This window comes from Gossypium arboreum, chromosome 10 (assembly GCF_025698485.1).
Source record: "Gossypium arboreum isolate Shixiya-1 chromosome 10, ASM2569848v2, whole genome shotgun sequence".
NCBI classification, from domain to species: domain Eukaryota; kingdom Viridiplantae; phylum Streptophyta; class Magnoliopsida; order Malvales; family Malvaceae; genus Gossypium; species Gossypium arboreum.
Genome location: NC_069079.1, coordinates 15,074,233 through 15,094,864, shown reverse-complemented (window position 1 = coordinate 15,094,864; position 20,632 = coordinate 15,074,233).

Sequence of the window (20,632 nt, the reverse complement as noted above, 5' to 3'; positions counted from 1 at the left end):
TCTGGCCCTGTTTCACGAAAACCTAAATATCTCTTAACATACAACTCATATGACCGTTTCGTTTCTTCCATATGAAAGTATATTCATCAAGGTTCATTTACATAATTTATTCGCTATTTAATTCCATTCCTACTATTTTTAGAGATTTTTCACATTCACATCACTGCTGCTGCCAGCATTTATTTTTGAGGTAAACTTTACCTATTTCATGATCCTCCATGGATCAACTAGAGTTTGTCATACATATACCAAAATGATCATGAATAACCATTCCCATGACTAACCGTTACCAACATTTCCATACTTCTTGATGGACGACATACAAAATGATTACGATTGCTATGATCAAAGTATACTTAAAGCCATTTTCGCATGGCTTATATACATTAACGAATATCCCCCTCGCTACTAGTCTATTCTATACATGCCATAAGATATTCCAAAACATAGCAGTACCAAGCGGTGGATAGTGATAGTGTGACTAGTTCTTTGACGATCCCCGAGCACTGTAGCTTCCAATTGAGATCTATAAAGCAGAGGAAACAAAGTACGGAGTAAGCATTACAATGCTTAGTAAGTTTCAAGCGGTGCCAACAGATAACAATCAAGTTATAACATAGTTGTTCGTATTTTTATTTCACTCTTCCTTCGGGCATACCACCCCTTTACCCAAATATGCACATCTCATCATAATCATAGGAATAGTCTCATAGATTGCTCTCGTATACATCACATAACTACCTTATGGTTTGGTTTAAATCAAGCTCACATATAAACTTGGAGTACATACCTGTTTGACCTTTCGCATTGCGTATTTTTTATAAGCAATTCTTATAAAAGAAGTCTTACCCGGTCATAATCTCCACACGTAGTCATCGGGTCTTACCCGGTCATAATCTTCACACGTAGTCATCGGGTCTCGCCCGGAACATATTCCAAGTTTCATGTACATTTAATCACATGTTACAACATTCACATTAGCCATTCGGCTTTACCACATATGCATATTACACATATATTTTACATTGGCCAATAGGCCTCATCACATATACATACACTTTCACATTCACCACATCGGCCATTAGGCCTCATCACATATACGTACACTTTCACATTCACCACATCGGCCATTAGGCCTTATCACACATATATGTATATCATACATATTTCATATTTTTCTTGTACATCAATTTCAGCAATAGCTTATAAGCAACTCAAATAGTTTCATCAAAGTTTACAACAAAATCACATATTCACTACAAGCAGTTTTTCTGACCAACAGTCATTAAGTTGTTTATAACTGGAGCTAAAAAACTCAAAATCAATTGCCGTCAATTTTCCCCGAATGTAGACTCATGTATCTTTCACCCATAAAATTTTCAGAATTTTAGGTTTGGCCAATCAATACCAGATTTTTCTTAAAATTTCCCCTGTTTCACTGTTTGACTAATCTGACCACTCTTCGCTACGAATCAAATTTTTCATTGTACAGAATTCATAATGTGTTCTATTTGATTCCATTTGAAACTAGACTCATTAAGGAGTCTAAGCATATAAATCTTATCTTATAACCATTTTTGTACAAATTATAATGATTTTCCAAAAACAAATCAGGGAATTTCGAGTCAATCCGACACTGTCTCGCACAACTTTAAATATCTCTTTATAGAAAATTTCTTTGCTTCCACAGTCTCTTTTATAAGAAACTAGACCAACTAAGCTTTGATTACATATTTTACTCAGCCTGTAATTCCACACCGACAATTTATAGTGATTTTCTAAAATCACATTACTGCTCTTGTTCAAGCAAATTATCACAATTTGCTCTTAAATTTCAAGTCCAAACACTTATGAACTTACCATTTGGGTTTAAGACATGTCATGGCCACATCATATCTTATTAAATCAACTCATTATGTCCTATTATGATTGAATTTACTCAACGTTTAATCACTTAAAACTTACAAAGGAATCAAACTCATATACTTAATAACTTACCTCGGGAATTGCGAACGGTTACAAATCGACTATTCGGTTAGGTAGCTTGTTCTCTTTTTCCGAATTAGACTCCTAAGCTCTTGAGCTTGCATAAACAAATTTAATCTATTACCAACCAATTATACAAACTCATGGCCGAATATAACAAGAAGACTACTAGATTCTACTAGCCACTCATTGCTCTATTATTAACCTTACTTAATTATAAACGCATTCGGCAATTTGATAATTAAGTTCATTTCATGGTATCATAACTCAACATTTATCAATATATCATTAACAAAATATGCTCATGTCAAATTCACTCCCAATCACATCTCAAAATTCAGCAAGCTTAGAACTCATTTAATAATTAAATTCGGTAGCTTAACCACTTTGCTAACTACTTATGCATATAAGACTAATTTTTCATACTCGTCAACTTGAACCTAAAACAATAGCCGAATGCTCACGTACATATTATCTATTATTTCCATCACATAAATCATGCCATAAAACACTTTTAAAACAACTCACCATCATAGCCAAATATACATTTAATGAACATTACTCCTTTACCAAAGCTACTAATAACTATCACAAATACAAAACATATCAATATGTCAAACTCATTACCTCACCTATTTAGTCAAGCCGAATAATAGAATCACTCACACTTAATCCATCCCATTATCTAATTTTTTTCTCCAAAATGAACTAACCATAATACCGATTGTATATTATACCTAGCATTTCTCATTACCAAATCACAAAACCAAACACCACAAGCATATTTACCATAAAACATATCTCCAAAATAGTTGAAAACACAAACAATAAACACAAACATTGGCATTATGCTCAAATCACCCTAAGAAATCTCAACTTTCTTGACATTACCAAGAGTGCATCCACAACTTAACTTAGCATATTATAAAGCCAAATCAACAAATCCAAAGCTTACCTCCTAATAGCTAAAGATGAAGGCCGAATTGCTCTAGGTAAGCTTTCCCTTCCTTTCATCTTTGTTTCGGTTAGAGAGTGGCATGAGAAGAAGATGAGCACCATCCTCCTTCTTCTCTTTTCAATTCGGCCAAAGAGAACCGATTTCCTCTTTTTAGCCTTCTACTTGAAAATTTCAACTTAGAAGCAAACAAATTCCATGGTTTTCCACTACATGCAGTGGCCTATCTTCTCTAGCTTCCTTTGCAAGAGACAAGGAAGCAAGATAGAAAATGAAAGTTGAGTCTTTCTTTCTTCCATTCACGGCAAGGGGGGAGACAACTTTGGTTTCTCCTTCCACTCCCTTCTTTATTTATTATTCTTCCCACACCTTTTAACATAATATGTCTACAATATGCCTTACCCATAGCATGGCGGCCACCATTTAGATTTTTGGCTAATTTGACATGCAAGTCCCTCATGTCAATAATTCATGCATTATTTGGCCACTTTAAATTTCACCTATCACATTTTCAAGTCCTATCACATGGGTCCTTTCTTATAAATTAGCACCTAATTGATAAAATCAAGGCACGAAATATTCACACATACAAATCCCACATATAATAAGCACAGAATATAACATCTAATTATTTTTGTGACCCGGTTTTGTGGTCCCGAAACCACTTTCCGACTAGGGTCACATTAGGGGTGTCACAGTTCATTCTGGCAAAGTTAAGAGCTAGACCGTTGTTTCTGCAAGAGATTTGCGAAGCCTAGAATAACGACAGTGAATTGCAAGCCAAGAGAACTCAGTGTGAGTCAGGTGTTGAATCAAATTTTTGGATTAGAATGGACGGATGCTTGATGTTCCAAGACAGAGCTTGTGTACCCAAGGATAATGAGCTTATTTAGAAGATTTTAAGAGAGGCGTATAGTGGTTGCTTATTTATCCATTCGGGTAGTGTAAAGATGTATAACGACTTGAAGAAAATGTACTGGTGGTCGGGGATGAAAAGAGACATTTCTGAGTTTGTTTCTAAGTGTCTAGTTTGTCAGCAAGTGAAGGCTGAACACCAGGTACCTTCAGGTTTACTTCAGCTATCATGGTCCCCGAGTGAAAGTGGGATCGGATTACTATAGACTTTGTGACGGGTTTGCCAGTAACCCTGAGGAAGAAAGATGCCGTGTAGATTGTGGTTGATAGACTCACCAAATCGGCACATTTTATACCGGTGCGTACCGACTACTCCTTTGAGAAATTGGCTGGTTTTTATGTTCCGGAGATGGTGAGACTTCATGGGGTGCCCTTATCTATTATTTCGGATAGAGATCCGAGGTTTACCTCGAGGTTTTGGAAGAAGTTACAAGAAGCTTTGGGGACAAAGTTGAACTTTATCACAACTTTCCACCCGCAAATCGACGGATAGTTGGAGAGAGTAATTTAGATCTTAGAAGATATGTTACGGTGTTGTGTTCTTGAGTTTCAAGGCAGTTGGGAAAAATATTTACCGCTGGTGGAATTCGCCTACAACAATAGTTATCAGTCGAGTTTGAAAATGGCGCCTTATAAGGCTTTGTATGGGCGTAAGTGTCGAACGCCTTTATATTGGACCGAGCTAAGAGAGAATCAAATTCACGGGGTCGACTTAGTCAGAGAAACTGAAGAAAAGGTTAAAGTGATTCGTAATTGTATAAAGGCCGCATCGAATAGGCAGAAGTTCTAAGCGGATTTGAAATGGAAAGAGATCGAGTTTCAAGTCGGGGATAAAATATTTTTGAGGATATCCCCGTGGAAGAAGGTTCTCTGATTCGGAAGGAAAGGCAAATTAAGTCTACGGTTCATTGGACCTTACGAGGTGACTGAGAGAATTGGACTGGTAGCATATTGATTGGCTTTGCCCTCAGAATTGGAAAAGATTCACGACGTGTATTTGTCCATGTTACGATGATATAGATCAGATCCTTCACATGTGATTTCACCGAAAGAAATTGAAATAAGTCTGGATATGACCTATAGCGAAGAACTGATTAAGATTTTGAATCAAGAGGTCAAAAAGTTGAGGAATAAAAGTGTAGCACTCGTAAAGGTTTTGTGGCATAGACACGGAGTCAAGGAAGCCACGTGGGAACTCGAAGAGACTATAAGAGATCAATACCCAAACTTTTTCACCGGTAAGATTTTCGGGGACGAAAATCCCTAAGGGGAGAATTGTAACAGCTTGAATTTGGGTCTAGTCGGAACAGTGGTTTTGGGACCACTAATCCGAAGTAGGAGAAAGTTATTATATGAATGTAAAGTAGTCTTTCTTAAATGAGGAATTGTTAGTATGGTTCAAATATATGAATCGTATATAGACCTTAGCTATGGTTTTTTGGTTGTGAAATCATGCTAATTTACACTTTGATTATGTTGGTTGTTGTTATGTTGTGTTTCAGGGTGGCAAAGGGCTTGGTAGATAGCCCTATGTTGTCCACACGGTTAGACACACGGGCGTGTGTCTAGGTTTTGTGTGACACATGGCTAGCCCCATGGGCGTGTTGTCCAGCCGTTTGTCCCCTGTACGTAAAAATTGCAAGTCAGTATGCATGGTAGTAAACACACAAGCAGAGACACGGCCATGTGTCTTAACCGTGTGGAGGACACGGCCTCTGGCCAAGGGGCGTGTGCCTTGACCGTGTGCCCCTTATTGGGTGCTGGCGTCAAAAATAGAATGTCAAGGTTTTTAGATACGGGTTAGGACACGGGCGTGTCATGGCCGTGTGAGGGACACGGGCCATGGACAAGGGCGTGTGTTAAGCCGTGTGAAAACCCCTGTAGGTTCAAATTTGGAATTAAATTCACACAGGTATGGGACATGTGCGTGTCCCTAGATGCTTAGGTCGTGTACGTCACACGGGCCATCAGCACGGGCATGTTATAACGACCATACGGGCGTATTGCCTTTCCACACGGGCGTGTGCCTTATTTCAAGAATCATTTTTATTTAGTCTGTTTAAGGACCCGAGTTGGTTTCAAAGGGTTTCCAAGGAAAGTTTGAGGCCTTGTAGGCCCACTTTAAGGAGTTTAAACAGAGTTCGAAAGATTTTTAAATTTAATCAAGTTTTGGTGACTCTGAAACGAATGTGTGCATGTGGTTAAGTATGGTAGTGCCTCGTGCCCAGTCCCAGCCTCGGACTTGGGTAAGGGGTGTTACAAACACATTTGCTTACTAAAATTTTTTTAATCATTTGAATTGACATAGAGATATAGTCAAGAGATAAATGGATTTTGGTAGGTAAGTAGTTAATAAGTAAGCAAATTATCGAGTTGTCGTGAATTTATTCGTAACAACATAAACATGAGTTTAATAATTCTAAGTTAAGAAATGTAATTAATCTAGCACAATTATGCATATTGATTGAAATCATCTTTTGAAATCGTGCATGGAACTTTTATTTTATTTTTATTGATTTTTTCTTAGTTAAAATCCTAGTTTTTAATCACCTCCTAAAATTAAAATATTTTTCTTCATCAAAGTGTTTTTAAAATTGCATTCATAAATAATTCTTTTTCATAGTCCGTGTGGGTACGATAACTCGACATTTACTTTTCACTTTATTACTTGTTACAATTGTGTACACTTGCACATTTCCGTCGTTCCAATCAGCACCATAAAGTTCATCAAACATATCATCAAACCTTGGAATAGGATGTCTATACTTAATAGTAATTTGGTTAATTGGTCGAAAATCGACGTAACCAAAATTACTGGCATCGCACAAGGAAACTTTCACAAATATGACCTTTCGCCAATAGTTCATCCACTTTCTTTTGTAACTGCTTCGTTTCCTTGGGATTGCTTTGTTAAGCTGGTCTATTTGGAATTGTTGATACGGGTACGAAGTCAATTTGGTGCTTAATACCCCTCAAAGGTGGCAATCCTTTAGGTGTCTCTTCAAAAATATCTTCATATTCTTGTAAAAGACACACAAAAACACTAGGCAAAGAGTCTTGAAGGTTAGTCAAAGATAAACAATTTTGCCTAAATTGGACAAGGATGCAAGGTTGTTTAGTGAGTAAGGCTCGTCGCACATCGTTTCCACTCGCATAAAAATTATGAACCACTCTCTTTTTCTCACAAGAGGAAGCATTCACCATTTGGCCATAATTAATTTGACTATTTTCACTAGAGTCCTCTTTTCTTTCAGCCTTTTTTGAATTTTGTGTCTTACTTCCCATAACCTCCTTACAGAGCTTCCTCATCTTGACTAGATCATTGTGAACATCTTTCGGGTTGAAAGGGGTGAAAAAGTATTTCCCATTGAAAATAAAGGAATATTGATTTAATTTACTATGATGAATAAAACCGCGATCGTACTGTCATAGTCTACAAAGTAACAAGTGGGCGGCATGTATGGGAATGACATCATACCAAACATCATCGATGTAAGTTCCAAGTTTAAAAGTGATCAAGCATTGTTTTACCACATAGACCTTCGAACCTTTGTTAAGCCATTGAAGATTGTATAATGTAGGGTGTTTGCTACATGGGAAAGCAAGATAATCTACAAGGTAGTTGCTCACAACGTTAGCACAACTTCCACTTTCAATGATAAATAAAAAAAATTTACATTTAATCAAACAACTCAAATGGAATATATTACTCCTTTGAAGGTCATGATCATCCTTCAATTGGATGTTTAGGGTGCACCTCACAACTAGACAACGGGAATAAGTTAGTGGCTCTAACAACTTTTCTTCATCATAAAACTCACCTCCATCATTGACATCATCAATTAATTCAAGCATATTTGGATCTGTTTTATCTGAATCAGAGGTATACTCACCATCTTCTTTGATCAACAAAAGTCTCGTGTTGACACAATCACGACTATAGTGCCCACACCCTTTACACTTAAAACATTCAATTTCATGAGCTCTTTGTTATTTTGGTGAAGTAGTAGAAGTGGATTGCCCAGGAGATGTAGAAGAAGGTTTTGTAGCAGCCCCACCTTTCCATTCAAAAGGTTTATTCTCGTCATGTTTTGGTAGCAATTTATTAGTAGCATAAAGAGGTTTCGAATTCTTAAAAGTAGAATTAGAACTCATATGTTTAAAATATTATGATGCATCAAATGGATGAGATTAACATTTTTGAAACTGCTGCTTAATCTCAATGGCCTTGTGTATTGCATCCTTAAGATCAATGTAGGTTTGAAGATTAAGAACATTGGCTGTCAAAACCTTTAAGCCATCTACGAACCGTACCATGGTAGTCTCGTCATCTTCTCTTACATTTGCTCTTTGCATAAACATCTCCATCTCCTTAAAGTATTCATTAATAGATCAATTACCTTGAACAAGGAGTTGAAATTGTTGCTTAATATCCCTACCATAGTGATGTGGGATAAAATGTTTTCTCATGATTTGTGTCAATTGGTCTCACGAATCAACATCTCGTTCACAATTCCTTTGGCAGTTCAAAACAAATTGAATCCACCAATTCAATGCATAATCCAAATATTCCAATGTAGCTAATGGAACTTTCTCCTCCTCTAGACATTTATAACAACGAAACATGATCTCAATTTTAGCCTCCCAATCACAATATGCATCTGGATCATTCTTCCCTTAGAGTGGTAGAATGTTGAACTTAGGTTTAGCCATAGAAGGCTGGCCTTGACCAAGAATACCCAAAGTTTCATCAATGTGACGATATCCTCGTCTACTAGTATTAGAACAAAAACAAAGTTGTTCATCGTCCCTATCATCATCACTATCACTTACACGAGACTGTGGATTAGAAGAAGTCTGAATTTGATTGGTAAGTTGATTAATGTTCTCTTGTAGTTCCGTTCGAAACTTAGTCAAATTGGCCTGTAGTTTCGTTTGACACTTAGTCAAATTGGCCTTAAATGTATCATGTACCTCATTCAATTGTTAATGTTGAAATTTTACCATCCACGCAAAATTCTCAAATGTAACATCTTGCTCTTTGTCATCGGATGGTATCTCATCATGGTTTTTACAGTTATGAGTGTCATGAGTCATTGTGAAAGCTTGGAGAAATACAACACTCAAAAGAAAAAATAAGCAAACATCATCTTTATGCACTCAGAAATAAAATTAAATTCTTAATGAGGTAAGAATTAATCTTGTGAGTCTTTTAAAAAGTGTTTATATCAATCAATTAGAATGTATCAGAATTAACTAACAATGCAAACCTAATAGCACTATAAGTCTGAGAACGGCTATACACCAAAGAATTGTGTTGCACAGAGGAAGAAATATGCAACGTGCTTTAACCTACTAACACAAGAAACAATAAAGTGTCAGAATGCATACAGAAGCAATAAAAAGCAAAAACAAAGGAAAACCTAAGGCTAAGAGTCAATGAAAATTATTGAAACCCAAAAATTATGAAATAACTTGACAAACTTCGTTCGAGGTGTTCCTGATTTCCAAAAATCACGAAATTTAAATTGGAGCCTCCTTAAATATTGTATATTTGATCTGGAAATTTTTGGCACAAAATTCAATCCACATATTATTTTTTATTTTTATATTTTTTTCACTTTTTTGACCACTTTTTTGTGGTAAATATTTTTTTTATATTCTAAACTAGTGCCAAGAAATAGTATATAAAATTTCAGATAGTTTGAAAAATGTTTACCCACTGAAAAATATTTTTTTCCAAAAACTGTATGGGTAAAAAATTTGAAGATAATATTCTCAGTTGGAAAAGATTGTTAAAATTCTTCTAAAGGAAACTCAAGAGAAATTCTTAAAAGAAAACTCAAAGAGAATTTATTAACTAAAAGATAAATTGAATAAGAATCAATTGTATCATTTGTGTACAATGCAAAGACTTATATATAGGCTACCTAAAAAATCTAAATAAAACTCTTAAGTATAGTAGAATTCTAATTTAATCTAAACAAGAAGTTGTTTGAAACTAAACTTTCTTGTTAACATAAAACTCTAAATAACTTAAAATACTTAAAATTATAAAAATTTGAAATAAAATAATAAGAGTTGATAAATACAATATTGGGATCCTATATAATAAAAATTAAGCCTAAAACACAAACCCAATATGAAACGTCTAGGCTTGTGGGATCGATTGAGGTCCTTGAAGTGAAGTGCTTAAGCTTGTTAACATTTTCCACATGGGCTTGTCATAATAGATTGAAAGTTTAGGCCCATACACAAAATTAGTCCATTCTAATTCATCATTGCTCTAAAACCCATCGTCTTGAAGCTTCAACTTTTCTTCTCGAATTTTTTTCGTGATAAAGTCTTGAATGAATAATTTGAGTTTTTCTTTAGCTTCTTAGATTTGGATCTTGTAATTGGGCCTTGAGGGAAACTAAGCTCGTCTCTATTATGGTCTTTTAATTGAACTGAGTTGCTCATATCATGTAGTCTAAACTCCTCTTATATCATTCGAATTCGACATTAGTGAATTTTCTTCTCCTCTATCTGTGGTTTTTTCCCGAAAGGGTTTCCACGTAAAATTTATGAGTTCTTATTTTTCTTTCTTTTGCTTTGTGATCATTCTATATTGCAATTATTGGCGTTCAACTTTTACATTAATAAATAGTAATTTGGGGGATGTCTTTTTTCTTTAAGGTGGACTATTCTTGTGCTAGCTTGCCTTATTGTTTTTCCTTTCGATGGATCCTCTACTAAGGCTTAAAATCATCACAATGGGACATAAAAAGTTATTCTTATTGAGGTTTGGACTCTAACAACATGTTTGGTTGGCATGAATAGCCATTCTAGTCAGGTCAGATTCAGTAGTGAACAGTAATTCAATCATTTGGTTCTCTAAATCATCATTCAATAAAATTTTATTCGCCCTTTACTCCAAGTTGGCTCGTAATACATATTAAACACCATAAGCAAAGAATTAACTATTACAACCTCGACCAAACAGTCACTATCATTTCTCTTCCTTTGAGTAGAAAAATAAATATCCTTCTGCCAATATTTTTTTCCACTGAGTTAGAAAATGAATAAAGATGGGAGTCAACTTCAAGAGAGAGAAATAAGGGGTTAGGTACTTATAATGGGATTTTTGGATTTCAACTTGAAGAGGGAGAAGAAGTGATAACACAAAGAAGATATCACAAATTTGCAGCAATCAGAGAAGTGGAGGATGGCGAAACACAAGTGGAAGTTTCGATTTTTTTTATTGATATATGGTTCTAGGGGTTGATTTAAAGAAAGCTAATATAGGAATAAAAAGGGAGAGGTTGAGATCATTCAAGATCAAAACTTTGAGAAGGAAATGAGCCCTCTCACAATGATAGTAACGCATGACGGGGGTTAGTTGAAAAAAAAGAATGAAGATGAACATTTATCTTTATTTAAGAGAGGAGATAACTTAGGAGAGAAAAGAAAGTGAAAATGAAAAAAATGTTACATATTTAGTAAATGAAATATTAAATAGATTTAAAATTTATGAAATAGATTTAAAATTTATGAAATATATTTAAAATTAATATTTAGATAAATATTGAATAAAAATATTAAAATAATTTGTCTATATTAATATTGTATTTCGATGATCATATTTTAATATATTTTTATTGTAATTATAAAAATATTTTAATATATTATATAAGAATAAATAATTCAATTAATAAACATGATGTATTTCTATTTTTATTTATATAAAGAAAATATTATATTTCATCTAAGGGTAAAATTATCAATTTTAATTTATTCATCAACTATTTTGTAATATTATTCATGCTAAGGAAATGATGGAATATTATTTATGTCTATTCAATTCATCCAACTAAAACTACGTAATAGTAATGTACCTCTCTATTCCATTCCAAACACCAAACATATTGTAAATAACTTTTTGGAGATTCTGCTTCAATGGGTGTGGCCCCAAAATGGCGACCTCAAAGGAGATTGTTGAAGTTTTTAACATTCCTAGAATTAACAATTATCCATTATCTTACTTGATGTGACCCCATAGCGACGATGACCTAGCAAAGTTAGGTGAGTAGAGGGAGCCTGTTGATTTCATGTTTTTCTATGTTTGTGACCATTTAGATATGATGGATCCCATCATCAAACATCTTTTAGAAAGTCCTATTGGAGGTTATGTAAGGAGTTCTGGAGGTGCAATTGCCACGATTGATGCGGGTTCATGATTTTTCGTCTTATGCTCGTAAGGTCTTTGTAACACCCCTAACCCGAATTTGTTGCCGGAACAGGGTTACGAAGTATTACCAAAGTTTACAATTTAAATGGACAGAAAATTCAAATCTTTCATAACATATAGAATTCATGTCAGAAACCAATCATAATCATGCATATTGTCCCTAATACGAGCCCTTGAAGCTCAAAATACACCTTAGAAACAATTGGGGACTAAACTAGAAATTCAAAGAATTTTTCAGAAACATATAAAATTTTCAAAACTGCAGGGGTCACACGGTCGTGTGGCTAGGCCGTGTGAGACATACGGCCAAGAGACACGCCCGTGTCTTAGGTTGTATGGGTATTCGAATACTAAGTGTCCCAGCCCATGTCACCTGGCCATGTGTCACACACAACTTAGACACACACCCATGTCTTTGCCCGTGTGGACGAAGATAGACCATTTTCCAAGCCACATTTCTCACCCAATTTGGTACCAACCTAAACACAATAATTTGCATATAACCAAGTCATAAATAGGCATTCAAAACCAACCAAAATAAAGCTTAAAATATGTAATATCATCACATACAACCAATATGCCCATAGGCACCTCAAATGAAAATTTATAATATGAATATTCATGTAATCAATATATCCAAATGTATAACTCACTTATATGCATATTTGCATCCAAAGTTTATTATGCAAATTTACATCATTTCTTACCAAATTACTTACCTTCCAGAACATATCATTTGATGCCAAAATTTATTTCACATACTAACATATTTAACTTATATACCTTATATATCCAGACACCAATTCATGATCAATTCTTCACTTTCCAAAACACATATATGAAATGCACATTAGGCTACCTTTTTACCACTCTTCATTCAATCATGAACCAAACCACACATCAACCATAATAAGCAAAATATGCACATATCCAAAATTCCATAGCACAAACCAAACAAATGGCTAATCTCAACAAAGTACATATAAGCCAACATTGTCCAAATTAACCTATACATGCCATTATAACTGAAATTAAACAACCGAATGTACCAAAAGATACGATGGATAGTGTGATATAGCTCTGAAAAGCTTCCAACCCGAATGAGCTTCCGAATCACTAAAAAAACAAAGAATAAGCATTTAAACTTAGCAAGTTCGTATAACATAGAATTTAACTTACCATTTAGTTACATTTAAGGTAAGTATACAAAGCATATCCAAACTCAATTTGGAAAAAACCCTAAACACATATCCTCATCAACCATGTTAGTAATGTAATTCATATAAATATAAAGAAACATGTACGAGCTCAACAATAATCAAACTTCTATGTACATATAATTTACACATCATGTATCTACGTATCATGTACAAATAATTTTCATATATCTCATGTAAATACCTATAGTAGTTCATCATGTAATCTCGTAACAGGACAGTTCCCATTGAACCATTTAGAATATCGTTGGATACGCAGGTAGTTGGAAACACAAAAATTTATATACTTTTTCATACCCTTTTTTACTTAAATTCATGCAAATCCGGTTAAATTCTTGTCGAAAAATAATTAAACATTATAAAATAACTAAATTGTGTTAAAAATATAAACATGGTGAATTTAGTTAAATTTATACTTAATTTTGAGTAATTTTGACTATTTCCGACAGATTCGCGCAAATGGCAAAAATTGGCTCGGCTGACACTGCTGAAAGCACAAAACCAAGAAGCAATTTGAAGTTTTGAGGCACATTAATTTCCAGCCTAAGACGGTCTAGAAATGTGTATTAATTCATAATTTAATTAATTTTAATTTATTCCCCATTTAATTTGGGTTAAATAAATTATTTTTAATTAATTATGGAGAAAGGGTCCAGTTGAACCGCACTGGTTGAACCATATTGAGTGAACCGAACCAGCCACTAAATGGGCAACCCAGAACCGTCCATATGCTGACCCAAATCAGAATTTTAGCTGATTAAATATGCTTGCAAAAAGGGTCTTGAAGAACTTTCAAAATACATTCAAACCCCTCATTTAATTGTGGCTTTATGAAACTGCCCCAAGCTTAAAATAGCAAAGTTGAGACTCTCAACTTTGCCATGTTTGTGGCCGGCCAAGGGAGGTCTCTTAGGCTGATTATTTTTGATATTTTTAGCTTCCATATTCAGGTATAAAATCCATCCCTTGCTGATCATTCAAAGCATCCCTCATCCATCCCTCATTCCACAACATTTTCTCATTCCCTCTCTCACTTTCCTCTCATTTTTCCATCCCATTTCCCTCTTGTTCAAGTGCCGATTTCTTATATTGGGAAAGAGGCTCTCATCAGCCATTTTGGAGCTGCAATTAGGTGTTCATAAGGCAGCTTGATAGCTGAGGGCAACGAAGAACGAAGAATGGAGTAACTAGTCAAGCCACGGAGAAACACCGGATTTGGTTCTTGTTCCCTATCTCTTGAATTTTTGTTGTTGTTTTGACGAACATGTTTATGAATATCTATGCTATTGAAATGGTTATTTTAATCAATTTAGCTTAAACTTAATTTTGTGTTCAGTTGATTATATTCTGCCTGCTTGAATTGTTAAAATGATGTTTATGTTGTTATAGGCCTCGATAAATTGCTTGGTTAAGTAAAATCATGCCTAAGTTATTCTTGCATTACGACTGTGAGGTAGCTAATGAATTAATTATTTAAACGGATTGCAGTTGTAATTAATTGACACAGTACTTAATCAGAGCATGTTTATTCTTTTAATGTAGTTGAAGGTTAAATTAGCAATGTATCTGGCGATATTATTTCCTTGCATAACTTGCAAGATTATTGTGATTAAACTGTTTCAAGGTAGGGATGTCTTGTTACCTCACATTGTCTTTTATATGCTGATTAGATTTAATTAATCGTTTGAATTGACATAGGGATATGCAAGAGATTAGTTCAGTTTAATGAGTATGTATGTGCAATAACATGTTTGCTTACTAGAATCAGTTTAGTCGGTTGAATTGACATAGGGATATGTCAAGAGATGAATGGATTTTTGTATGTAAGTTTGTTTATGAGTTAGCAAATTACCGGGTTGCTGTTAATTTATTCATAACAGTGTAAACATGAGTTTAATAATTCTGAGTTCAAGAAATATAATTAATCCAACACAAGTATGTTACCTTAAGTAAATCTTATTTGAAATCGTGCATTAGAACTCCTTTGTTTTATTTTTAATTATTTACTTAGTTTTTTAAATAGTTTTTGACCATCTTTTAAAACCAAAATATTTTTACCTCATCAAAGTGTTTTACAATTAATTTCATAAATAATTCTTTTTACAGTCACTGTGGATACGATAACTCGACATTTACTTGTCACTTTATTACTTGTTGCGATTGTGTACACTTGCACGTTTCCGTCGGTCCAATAGTACATACGAGGTGTATTGAAATATAATCCGTCAATTCATGTACATGTATGCTCATATGAGCTGTAAACAGTAAGCTTCTCCGAGTTGAATAATGGTAAGCTCATCTGAGCTAAATAATGGTAAGCTCATATGAGCTGAGTATCGGTGAGCTCATAATAGCTTAAATTGGTAACCCTAATGACATGTCATTTGTATCCTACGAATTCCTAAGGTTCAAACAGGACTCGGTAATCGTCGTACATCGTCAGATATGCGATCGATAATCATAAATGATGATAATGCAAATAACATACATCTAATTCAATCAAAGCATATAATTACACAATTTAAATACACGAACTTACCTTGACGAGTGTATGTAGATACGAAGGTGACTAATCCGTTATTTTTCCTTTGCTCAATCTAACTCCTTATCGGGTCTAACTGAATCTATTCAAATAAATTTAAATCAATTAAATATAATTCATATTCAATTTAGTCCAACACACACTTTTGGCAAAATTATCATTTTGCCTCTATACTTTTAATTCTTTGTAATTTAGTCCTTAGGCTCGGAAAATGAAATTCATTCAATTTTATTCCTACCCAAGCCTAGATGAATTATAAACATATTTATAACAGCCCATATATTTCACAAATTCATAATTTTACCCCACAATTTATCATATTTTTCAATTTAATCCCTAATTGATAATTTCATAAAAAATTCATTTACAAAAATTGTTTATCTAACAACAACCATTTATTTTCTACCATTAAAATTCAAAACCCTAACATTTTCATCAATGGAAAAACTCAAATACTTTAACAATTTCACAAATTAGTCCCTGGGCTAGCTAGATTAAGCTATAATCATCCCGAAAACATAGAAATGATCAAAAACGATACAAAACACATACCTAATTTATGGAAACAAGCTTTCCAAACCCTAAAGAGAAAAAATGGATTCTTTTTCTTGGCTATTCGGTTGAATAAAGAACATCAAAGATGATACTTGGCTTTATTTCACTAAATTTTGTCTTTTTTTACTTAATTACTTATTTAACCTTTAAAATTATTTCAATTTACAATTTTACCAAGCCATGGCATTCAACTAACACATTTCTGGGTTAGTTACCATATAAAGACATCTACTTTAAATTTCTATAACTATTTAATACAATTAGCTATTAGAACTCAACTTTTACACTTAACGCGATTTAGTCCTTTTTATCAAATTAAACATGTAAATGGTAAAATTTCGTAACAAAATTTTTATACGGTAATACTATCATGCTATAGATCATAAAATAATAATAAAAAAATAAAATTTTTGACTTCGGATTTGTCGTCTCGAGACCACTGTTTTGATTTTACTGAAAACGAGCTATTACAGTCTTGCAACTATAGTGTGCTTATAACTTTTCATTTCTTATTTGCAAAAAGTGTAGGTTTTTATGACAAATCACACATTTTGATTTTGGTGGGATTGATAATTAATGTAGTAAAGCTGGGTTGCCCTTTTATTAAAGAAGTACCTTATTCTAATATATCTTCTAAGCTTAAATTATTTCTTGTGGAGTGTAAATAACTGAAAGACATGAACTGGCACTTTTCACTCGAGTTGGAGAAAGAGAAAAAGAGAACTAGCTTCTAGTAGAAACAAGTGTTGGATCTGATGCCCTAAGTTTAGTATATTCGTTTGTAAACTTGTAATTTTTTTCAAACAAATTCGTTAGTAAAATAATTCATGGTTTACATTAATATACTTTGTATACTGTCCTTTCGTGGTTTTTGCATGCAAAGCAAAATAGAAGCAAATATTGGCTCTATGGTTGTCTAATGTTTAAACTAATAATAATCAGTATTACATGGTCAAATTATAATACGTAAAGAACCTAAATAGGTCCTTAGTATAATTGGAAATGAATAAACCAATTAAAAGACTAATATGTCGTCTGTCAAGTCCAATTGAGGATATGCCTTGTCTTGGGCATCAGAGCGGATGAAACCCAAAAAATAGAGATATAGATATGACTGATAGGACTAACAGTACATCAGATTGGACCCAAGAAGAATAAATCCTGAATCCGTTTATAGATTTATTCACTTGTGATGTTCAAAGTGCGGCATACATTAATCCTAAATGGATGACACACTATGTATGCGTGACTTGTATACTTTGATGTAAGTAAAAGCTTGAGTTCAAATAGATAAGGAATCAAAAGCTGGTGCATTGGGTATACGACTTTTGTAGTCTGCAGTGTTACTCACAACAGTGGAATTTAGAACCTAAGATATGGGTAAATGATATCTTCTCATTGACATTACATGGTAGATGAAAGGTAAACGTGGTCACTGGTCATTTGTCTTTGTGATGAATGACTTGATTACTATTTGATAGTAATTAACTTGTCATCAAGAAAGATATAATGGTTCCTATGAGAGAAAATCGGATTGTATTAGCAGAATGGTTTTATCCTAAAGAGATTAATGATTCCTAAGAGGGTATCACTCTTATGACAATGTCATTGGACGAGCATTGACTGAGTTGCTTTCGTAATGGTATGCCACTAGGGAGAGCTCAATCACAATATTATAGTGGGATGTTTTCATGGCTAAATGAGTTTATAATTAATAGGAAAAAATCTAGAACTTAAATATAAATCATTGGATCCCTAATGGCATATTTCCAATCAATCTCTCCATTAGCTCATTGAAACTAAAAATAAATTGCATGCTGAAATAAATGAGCATAAATGAATAGAAATGGTAGAGGTAAAGGAATGGAAAACCTTTGGAAATGAATATGGCTTTCTCTAAATGGAAATAACTTAATTAATTTATGGTTTTTGAATTATTATTTAATTGATTAATTGAATAATTGAAGTTTAAAATGGAAATAAATTAATTGGTCCTAGTGAATCTGTTGAATGTAGAGTTATTATATATATTTTCCCATAAATTCTTTTTATGGTAAAGTCGTCATGATTTTAACGAAATTAAAATTTGGTGGAGAAAATTATTCAATTAGGAAATTAATTAATTAATTAAAATTAATTTAATATGTTTATTTTGGGAAATAGAAGAATAAATATCGGGTTGGATTGTATTATAAAGTAATGGGTTAAAAGTCAAGGAAATACTTGTAATTGGACCCGATATGGGAGAGGCCCAAAAGCTTGTCATGTTTAATGCTAGGGACGACAAACCTTAGTTTATATAACAAGGGTTTGTGACAGCCTTAAAACGACCCTAGTCGGAATGTGGTTTCGGGACCACAAAACCGAGGCACAAAAATAATTTAATATTCATTTTGATGCCTATGATATGTGTTAATTCGTGTGTGACATTTTTGATGATTTGATTTAGGGTTATAAATGTGAATTTCACTAAAAGGACCTAGTAGTAAACTTTGAAAGTAGGATAGGAAATGTGTGATGACTAATTAAAGCATGCATGCAAAACAATGGTCTTGCATGTCAAATACCCTCTTTTTATAAGTGGTGGCGGCCATGACAAGGGAGGATGGGCAAAACATGTCATAGACATGTTTTGTTGGTGCAATATGGGAGAAAAAATTAAACTAAGGTGAGGAATAAAGAAATGAAAAAAAAGAAGAGAGAAGGTGTGTGATCCCCCATTCTTTGTGAGTTGAAGGAAAAGAAAGAAAAAAATTGTTTATCCTTTCTTTGAGCCAAAACTAGGAAGAAAATACAAAGAGAAAAGAAAAGCTTCATCCTTTGGTTCTTCTTGGCCGGTTTGAAAGGAGAAAAGTTGAAGATATTCGGCCATATTTGCATCTAAGTTAAGGTAAGTTTGATGTTGTGCCATGAGATTCAAGCATGTTTTAGTAGTTAGCTTGAGTTCTAACTAGCCCATGGTTCAAATCTTCACTATGTCATGGAGATAATGTTAGGCTAAGGTGGATTTGTGGATGTCATTTGCATGCTAAAAGTAAAGCTTGTAATGATGAATGGTATAGTGTTGTATGGCATTCGGCCATGGTAGGAAATAAAAGAAAACTATGGTCGTTGTTCATGTTATTTGAATGAGAAGTGCTAGTAAGGTGAAGTACAAATGTTAGTGTTTGATTTACTAGTGTATATGTGCGTATTAGCCTAGTTTTGAACTTGAAACAAAATGGTGTTTAGTCGATACAAGCGACCATACTTGTAGAATGTATCAAGTGTTGAAATCGGCCTCAACATAGATGTGTATGTTCGCCACATGAGCGAATACATATGTTGATGTGTATATTCGGCCTCGGGTAGCCTATTGATGGCTTTAGCTTGACTTAGAAATTGGCTAAGGGGAAATATTAGCTAGTATGTTGAATTCGATTCATGATTTCGTACACATGTGACTCTAATGTCTAATGGATATATGGGCTAAGTACCTTGAGCTTCTTTTTGATGTTTGAATGAATTGTATTGAATTGCTTGATGTAATTAAAAATGTGCATGACCATTGTGTATTCGAGCTAAAGGGTGGCCATATGACCATTTAAACTCCTTGTCATATTCGGCCATAAGCTAGAATAATGAGGTTTTAATAAGTTAAATTTGTGTGAATTAGCTCAAGAGCTTAGAGGACCACCGTTGGATAAGGGGAAGGAAAAAGTGATCGAATAGCTGTCGAAATTGTTTGGCCACGTCCGAGGTAAGTCTTCGAGTAATGACCCTACTTGAATTATATTGAAATGATTTGTCCTATTATGGCAGACAGCCGAATGTGCGTAGGGACTAAGTTATAAAGTCAATTGAAATCATGCTCTTTGTGTGTGGCTATTGAGCCGAAATTGGAAAGGTTTGATAAATGTTTTGTGTTTGAGCCTTAGTAACGAGAATGAAATATGGATGTGTCGTGATTATTGATATATGTGTACATGAGCATTTGAATGATACCCGGGCTAAGTCCCGAAGGCATTTATGCTAGTGATTATATCCGGGCTAAGACCCGAAGGCATTCGTGCGAGTTGTTATATCCGGGCTAAGACCCGAAGGCATTTGTGCAAGTTACGAATCCAGGTTAAGACCGAAGGCAATTGTGCTTGTGGTTATATCCGCTAAATTCGAAGAGACCGGTTTGAAGGTGAGTGTTTTGGTGCTGTAATAAATTCAATTAATCGCTCGAAAAACCCATACGATAAGGT